The sequence below is a fragment of the Haematobia irritans genome, chromosome 4 (assembly GCF_050003625.1).
Source record: "Haematobia irritans isolate KBUSLIRL chromosome 4, ASM5000362v1, whole genome shotgun sequence".
Taxonomy (NCBI): Eukaryota; Metazoa; Arthropoda; class Insecta; order Diptera; family Muscidae; genus Haematobia; species Haematobia irritans.
This window is the reverse complement of record NC_134400.1, coordinates 30,198,606-30,207,384: the sequence shown is the minus strand read 5'-3', so window position 1 is coordinate 30,207,384 and position 8,779 is coordinate 30,198,606.

Sequence of the window (8,779 nt, the reverse complement as noted above, 5' to 3'; positions counted from 1 at the left end):
AATTTTGTAAAAGTTTTATTTTTATAGAAATTTTCGTCATTATTTTGTTTGTATAGAAAATTTTGTCAAATTTTTATTTTTATAGAAAATATTGTCAATATTTTATTTCTATAGAAAATTTTGTCTAGATTTTATTTCTATAGCAAATTTTGTCAAAATGTTATTTCTATAGAAAATTTTGTCAAAATTTTATTTCTATAGAAAATTTTGTCAAAATTCTATTTCTATAGATTTTTTTTTTAATTTTTTTTCAAAATTTTATTTTGACAAAAATTTTGTCAAAATTTTACTTCTATAGGAAATTTTGTCAATATTTTATTTCTATAGAAAATTTTGTCAAAGTTTTATTTCTATAGAAAATTTTGTCAAAATCTTATTTTTATAGAAAAGTTTGCCAAAATCTTATTTCTATAGAAAATTTTGTCAAAATTTTATTTCTATAGAAAATTTTGTCAAAATTTTACTTCTATAGGAAATTTTGTCAATATTTTATTTCTATAGAAAATTTTGTCAAAATTTTATTTCTATATAAAATTTTGTCAATATTTTATTTCTATGGAAAATTTGTCAAAGTTTCATTTGTGTAGAAATTTTTGTAAATATTTTATTGTTATAGCAAATTTTAGCAAAATTTTATTTCTATAGAAATGTTTGCCACCTGACTAGTGGCAATTAACTACCTCAATTCTTAGAGGGTACATTTAAATCCAAATATATGTGGTTATCCTTTATGTGATGTACTACTATTGCATAACATAAAACTTTTCTTAAACTGCTCACAAACGATATCATTTGTGGCAGTCAAAGACAAAAGCAAAAAAAAAACATGTCGTTGGAAATCGAATAGAAACAAAAACTTGTGGAATATTTCGAAAGTTTAAAGCTTTTATTATTAACTTTTGTAAAATCAGACAGGAGTCATTAGAATTTCATAAGACCAACTTTTGTCGATATAACATTTTGTATGTATATATACATATATGTGAAAAGACAAAAAATATGTATAATATGTTGTTTCAGTTCTTAATTACCCACGACCTCCACCTTCCTCAGAAATTTGTACGAAGTGAGTTTTTGATACCCTCCACCAAAGGATTGGAGTACACTATCTGTGGCTTTCTGTGCGTTATGCATCGAAATATTGATCTCAGAACCTATAAAGTGTATATATTTTTGGTCGTGGAGAAAATCTCCAAATTTAATTCGATCCGGTTGAAGTTGAAGTATCTGTTACAATTTGGCTTTTTAAAAGTGGTATTTGTTTATACGTGAATAGCGTTATTAATATAAAGAAAAATGCGATAAATAAGTTCTGTATCCTAATTTTAATTTTATTGATTCTAAATTTAATGCTAGATAAGTCCCTAAAAATTGTTCTTATTTTAAATAGCCGAATTTTTGACTCGGAATCAATGCCAACATTTTTGAGGGAAGGTCAAATTTTTTGGATACAAGTAAACTTTTTTTATTGTAGTCTCCATATGGACTAACATACAATTTAGAGGACAATATTGGGATGGTTTAATATACCTTGTCATATACAAATTTGTAGGCAATCCATAAATAGTTAACTACAAATAATTCTGTAGTTAACTATTTTCGCTAGAGATAAAACTTTTACAAAATTTTCTATACAAATTAAATTTTGACAAAATGTTCTATAGAAATAAAACTTTTACAAAATTTTCTATAGAAATAAAATTTTGACAAAATTTTCTATAGAAATAAAATTTTGACAAAATTTTCTATAGAAATAAAATTTTGACAAAATTTTCTATAGAAATAAAATTTTGACAAAATTTTCTATAGAAATGAAATTTTGACAAAATTTTCTATAGAAATAAAATTTTGACAAAATTTTCTATAGAAATAAAATTTTGACAAAATTTTCTATAGAAATAAAATTTTTACCAAATTTTCTATAGAAATAAAATTTTGACAAAATTTTCTATAGAAATAAAATTTTGACAAAATTTTCTATAGAAATAAAATTTTGACAAAATTTTCCATAGAAATGAAATTTTGACAAAATTTTCTATAGAAATAAAATTTTGACAAAATTTTCCATAGAAATAAAATTTTGACAAAATTTTCTATAGAAATAAAATTTTTACAAAATGTTCTATAGAAATAAAAGTTTGACAAAATTTTCTATAGAAATAAAATTTTGACAAAATGTTCTATAGAAATAAAATTTTGACAAAATTTTCTATAGAAATAAAATGTTGACAAAATTTTCTATAGAAATTTTTTTGACAAAATTTTCTATAGAAATAAAATTTTGACAAAATTTTCTATAGAAATAAAATTTTGACAAAATTTTCTATAGAAATAAAATTTTTACCAAATTTTCTATAGAAATGAAATTTTGACAAAATTTTCTATAGAAATGAAATTTTGACAAAATTTTCTATAGAAATAAAATTTTGACAAAATTTTCTATAGAAATAAAATTTTGACAAAATTTTCTATAGAAATAAAATTTTGACAAAATTTTCTATAGAAATAAAATTTTTACCAAATTTTCTATAGAAATAAAATTTTGACAAAATTTTCTATAGAAATGAAATTTTGACAAAATTTTCTATAGAAATAAAATTTTGACAAAATTTTCTATAGAAATAAAATTTTGACAAAATTTTCTATAGAAATAAAATTTTGACAAAATTTTCTATAGAAATGAAATTTTGACAAAATTTTCTATAGAAATGAAATTTTGACAAAATTTTCTATAGAAATAAAATTTTGACAAAATTTTCCATAGAAATAAAATTTTGACAAAATTTTCTATAGAAATAAAATTTTGACAAAATTTTCTATAGAAATAAAATTTTGACAAAATTTTCTATAGAAATAAAATTTTGACAAAATGTTCTATAGAAATAAAATTTTGACAAAATTTTCTATAGATATAAAATGTTGACAAAATTTTCTATAGAAATAAAATGTTGACAAAATTTTCTATAGAAATAAAATTTTGACAAAATTTTCTATAGAAATAAAATTTTTACAAAATTTTCTATAGAAATAAAATTTTGACAAAATGTTCTATAGAAATAAAATTTTGACAAAATTTTCTATAGAAATAAAATTTTGACAAAATTTTCTATAGAAATAAAATTTTGACAAAATTTTCTATAGAAATAAAATTTTGACAAAATTTTCTATAGAAATAAAATTTTGACAAAATTTTCTATAGAAATAAAATTTTGACAAAATTTTCTATAGAAATAAAATGTTGACAAAATTTTCTATAGAAATAAAATGTTGACAAAATTTTCTATAGAAATAAAATGTTGACAAAATTTTCTATAGAAATAACATTTTGACAAAATTTTCTATAGAAATAAAATTTTGACAAAATTTTCTATAGAAATAAAATTTTGACAAAATTTTCTATAGAAATAAAATTTTGACAAAATTTTCTATAGAAATAAAATTTTTACAAAATTTTTTTATAGAAATAAAATTTTGACAAAATTTTCTATAGAAATAAAATTTTGACAAAATTTTCTATAGAAATAAAATTTTGACAAAATTTCCTATAAAATTTTGAATTTTCTATAAAATTTTAATAAAATTTTCACGAAATTATTGAGAAAATTTGCTATAGAAATAAAATTTGACGAAATTTTCTATATAAAATAAAACCTTCGAAATTGCCACACCCAAAGAAAAAAATACTTTCCTCAGAAACGAAATTTTAGGTAAACGAAGTTCCCCTTTCCTATAAAGCCTTTTCTTTTAGACCAAACAAACCCATATTTATGATATGCTAATCATCGATTGGCTCTATTTCTTTTTATTTGCCTTTAAAGAAAATTATTTCTTAAGAAAACTCTTCTTTCATTGCACCGATATATCTTGTGATTTAAAATTAAACCTCTTGTTGGAACCCCCCTTCAGAATAAGAACAATGTTACTTCATTTCTGTATATTTCACACTTTTTGATTTGCAGACAAAAAAAAACTCCCAAGTGTAAACACTAAGCCCCTAAGACATTTTAACGCTTTTTGTATGGTGCAAAATCTGCACGTGAGAACAAATGTAAATCGAAAAGTTTTTCTTTTAAAATTCGAACTTGAAAACTTTGTTTTTTTTTTTTTCATTTCAAGAGTACACAGAAAGAAATCTGTTTAGAAGCAAATTTGTTAATGTACTTCGACAGTCAAGTTGCAATCAATCCTTGGACTTTGTGTTCCTCATCTCGTACAGAGCCATAGATTTTTGGATGGAAACATGGATCAATTTTCCGCGAAAATGTTAGTTTCCCTCCAAACACAAAATACATAGGTACATAATTTCCGAGAAAAATAACATGGTTGTGATAAAGATTTTACTTGTTTCCCATCCAAAAATAACATTTTATTCTTGAAACATATGTGAGATGACCATATTCCTTCTCTCTATGTGTCAAGAAAGGGGAGAATATCAAGTAACTGTAAGGCGCCGGAGCTAGTAAAGCAAAGAAATAAATTTCATAAACTTTTTTTAAATAAAAATTTCCTTATATCAAAGAATTATTTACTACACTAAGAGATGAGTTTTCTTTTTTGAAGAGTTTGTTTCGACGTTACAATTTTTTCTTTAAAAACAAATAAAGGGCCAAACGGTCCTAGTCCTAAATTCAGATTCATTTGCTCTTAAAGAAAATATTTTACAACAAAGGGAATTTCGTTTGTCTAAATTTTCATTCCGGAGGAAAGTATTTTTTCTTTAGGTGTAACTTAACTATTTTTTTATTTTTAAACACACTTACTTTCCAGTGTAGGCAAAAGTAAATAAATCGCAATGGATTCTGAGGAAATGCTACAAATAAATGCACAAGTTTTTCATTCATTTCCTGGTGAAAAAAAAAACGAAATAAGAAAACCCATTCAAAATTATGCTTTTCCCTGATGTTACAGATTCTTAGCGTAGTTGTAAGGAAAATAAAAAAATATCTCAGGCAAGTGTTTGAAAAGAAATTCAATTACCAGAAGCAACTAAAGTTTGTTTACCAGTAGAAAAAGTACATCTTGTATTACACGCATGCAAAGAAATCTCAGATATAGAGGGAAACCTTAACTTTGCCATTAAATTTCTTTGGCAAAGTGTAGGTGAAGTTTTTGTTAGGTGGCTGAATTCTTGGCCGATGGTTGTCAAGAGATCCATCTTGACAACCATCATAAGGCAAATGTTTTCATTTATGTCAAGGCATCCCTTTTTAGTTACACATCCGCTTTCATTTAGTGTTACACATCTTGCGCCATTGAATGGAGATGAGTCCGAATGACGTATGTGTGAAACCAGTTAGAAGACTTTGAAACACTCAGAAATGAAAACAAGCCGAAAGTTCAATCAGAGCGGATCTTATGTACCCTTCACCATGGATTGTATACAAAAATAGAAATAAAATGTTGTCAAAATTTTTTATAGAAATAAAATTTTGACAAAAATTTTCAATAGAAATAAAATTTTGCCAAAATTATCTATAGATATAAAATTTTGCCAAAATTTCTATAGAAATAAAATTTTGTCAGAATTTTCTATAGATATAACATAAATGTTGATACATTTTTCTATCGAAATAAAGTTTTGACAAAATTTCCTATAGAAACACATTTTTGACAAAATTTTCTATAGAAATAAGATTTTGTCAAAATTTCTTATAGAAATAAAAATTTTACAAAATTTTCTATAGAAATAAAATTTTGACAAAATTTTCTATAGAAATAAAATTTTGACAAAATTTTCTATAGAAATAAAATTTTGACAAAATTTTCTATAGAAATAAAATGTCGACAAAAATTTCTATAGAAATAAAATGTTGACAATATTTTCTATAGAAATAAAATTTTGATAAAATTTTCTACAAAAAAAAAAATTTGACAAAATTTTCTATAGAAATAAAATTTTGACAAAATTTTCTATAAAAATAAATTTTTGACAAAATTTTCTATAGAAATAAAATTTTGACAAAATTTTCTATAGAAATAAAATGTTGTTGAAATAAAATTTTGATAAAATTTTCTATAAAAATAATTTTTTTACAAAACTTTCTATAGAAATAAAATTTTGACAACATTTCCTATAAAAATAAATTTTTGACAAAAATTTTCTATAGAAATAAAATTTTGACAAAATTTTAATTTTCTATAGAAAACAGTTTTGACAAAATTTTCCTTAGAAATAAAATAATGACAAAATTTTCTATAGAACTAAAATTTTGACAAAATTTTCTGTAGAAATAAAATAAAAGTATGACAAAATTTTCTATAGAAATACAATTTTAACAAAATTTTCTATAGAAATAAAATTTTGACAAAATTTTCTATAGAAATAAAATTTTGACAAAATTTTCTATAGAAATAAAATTTTGACAAAATTTTTTGTACAAATAAAATTTTGACAAAAATTTCTATATAAATAAAGTTTTGACAAAATTTTCTAAAAAAATAAAATTTTTACAAATTTTTTTTATATAAATAAAATTTTGACAAAATTTTCTATAGTAATACAATTTTGAGAAAATTCCTATAGAAATAAAATTTTGACAACATTTTCCATATAAATAAAGTTTTGACAAAATTTTCTATAAAAATAAAATTTTTAAAAATTTTTTTATAGAAAGAAAGTTTTGACAAAACTTTCTAAAGAACTAAAAATTTTACAAAATTGGTATAGAAATAAAATTTTCATAAAATTTTCTATAGAAATAAAATTTTCTATAGAAATAAAATTTTCGATAGAAATAAAGTTTTGAGAAACTTTTGTATAGAAATAAATGTTTTCAAAATGTTCTATAGAAAGACAATTTTGACAAAATTTTCTATAGAAACAATATTTTGACAAAATTTTCTATAGAAATAAATTTTGAAAAATTTTCGATAGAAATAAAATTTTCATAAAATTTTCTATAGAAATAAAATTTTCGAAAGAAATAAAGTTTTGAGAAAATTTTGTATAGAAATAAATGTTTTCAAAATGTTCTGTTTATAGAAATAAAATTTTGACAAAATTTTTTATAGAAATAAAATTTTGACAAAAAAAAAAAAATTTCCTTAGAAATAAAATTTTGACATATTTTTTTATAGAAATAAAATTTTGACAAAATTTTCTATAGAAATAAAAGTTTTTCAAAGTGTTCTATAGAAATAAAATTTTGACAAAATTATCAACAGAAATAAGGCTTTGAAAAAATTTTCCATAGAAATAAAATTTTGACAAAATTTTTTTATAGAAATGAAATTTTGACAAAATTTTGATACAGAAATAAAATTTTGACGAAATTTCCATTGCAAAACAAAATTTTCTGTAGAAATAAAATTTTGACAAAATTTTGTGTACAAATAAAACTTTGACAAAATTTTCCATATAAATCAAGTTTTGACAAAATTTTCTATAAAAATAAAATTTTTGCAAATTTTTTTATAGAAATAAAATTTTGACAAAATTTTCTATAGAAATAAAATTTTGAGAAAATTCCTATAGAAATAAAATTTTGACAAAATTTTCCATATAAATAAAGTTTTGACAAAATTTTCTATAAAAATGAAATTTTTACAAATTTTTTTATAGAAATAAAATTTTGACAAAACTTTCTAAAGAAATAAAATTGTTACAAAATTAGTATAGAAATAAAATTTTCATAAAATTTTCTATAGAAATAAAATTTTGACAACAAAAAGTATTTAGCTTTTTTTAACTGTTTTATTTGGGGGTAGTTTTCGGTGAGATAGTTCTGGCAATTTGTCCAAAATGGACAAAATTATTTTCATCCTGAATAACATTAACACTTCCTCATACTGCGATTCATTCCAATTATTATTTATTTATGTATATTTCTGAGATAAATTCCATTCGTACGACTAATGCAATTATTATTCTCAAATTAATGATACAATTTTGACGTATGTGAAATAATAGGCGTCAAAGCCCGCATGATGAGTGTCATAAGCGCTGATAATAACATTCGCATACAATCATTCTTACATGATTTAAGAAGTGTGGTTACGAGCGCTGGCATTGCGGGAAACAAAATTTCGATACCTTGAAATATATTTGTTTTTTGAACTGGGTAATGAAAACGCATTTATTTTTGTGAGTGAGAACCTGAAAATGATGTAACATAAACAATAAAATGCCACAGTGTTTCGTAGAATAATCGAGAAGACGTAGAAATGTATGAGGTAGGGATATTACTGTCGATAACGGGTGCTTTCGAATATTTGTAGATTGCAACTGGTTTATGTAGACTTTTGAAATTCAATTGAATAAAAATTGAAAATTTAAGTTTCTATTATGAACATAGATGAAACTATTTTTGTCTTCGATCACGAAATTAATTTATTTTAATTAGCGCCTTTTCTGTGGCCCCATTTAATCTTTGGAGAGTTTGATACAACACGATTTGGTCGAAAACAAGATTAGTGCAGATTTTATTTCTATACCCTTCACCATACGATGGGGATGTACTAATTTTGTCATTCCTTTTGGAATACACCGAAATATTGCTCTCATAAAGTATAAATATATATATATATATATATATATATATATATATATATATATATATATATATATATATATTTTTTTTTTTCCTATATATATATATATATATATATATATATATATATATATATATATATATGTATATTCTTGGTCGTGGTGAAATTCTGAGACGATTTGGCGATGTCCGTCCGTCTGTAGAAATCTCACCAACTTCACTGAAAAAACAGTGAACCCACCAGGAAGAAAAATTTCGGTTAATTTTAGAAAATTTTGAATATTTTTAGA